The sequence below is a fragment of the Plasmopara halstedii genome (genome assembly GCF_900000015.1).
Source record: "Plasmopara halstedii genome assembly, contig: Scaffold_323, whole genome shotgun sequence".
In the NCBI taxonomy this organism is placed as follows: Eukaryota; Oomycota; class Peronosporomycetes; order Peronosporales; family Peronosporaceae; genus Plasmopara; species Plasmopara halstedii.
In genome coordinates, this window is record NW_020187244.1 from 363,521 (window position 1) to 364,105 (window position 585).

The window sequence follows — 585 nt, forward strand, 5'->3', positions numbered from 1 at the left end:
CGCTCGAAGAGCATCATATGTCACCGAACGGCGGTCGACCCGGTCGTCATCGCCCGCCACCGACTCTTCTCGATGAGAACGGTGATGCCCACGATCACATGGAACGTCTTGTTGGACGACGTCGTCACCAGGGTCAACCCAATATCTGGTGAAGTGGCGGGGATATCCCGACTCCGAAAACTCGTGGGAGTGTGAGGCGCCACTCCGGCAAGATTGCCTTGTCGCCGTGGACGCTTTTGATCGGAAAGATCAGAACGTTACGCGTCATCAGACACCCCGCGCTTCCCGGCAATAGCCAGGGAAGTAGAAGGGCCATGAGCGGAGCTCTAGCAGTGGCCCTGAGCTCTTGCGGTACCAGACACAGAGCTCGCGGGAGCGTCAGGGGTTACCAATACGTCGCAAGGCGACAATTCGAAGGAAGTCGACGGCGTGCCTTGAGTCTGGCAACCTCAAATCGGAGGTGGCGCTCCACACGCATGTCTACTTCCTTGCGGCTCAACTGTAAGGCGTACAGTGTGGAAAGCTTCCGGTGCCGTTGCACCCATCGCTCAAAGAGTGCTTCGTCATCTGTAGCGCTTTCGCCAG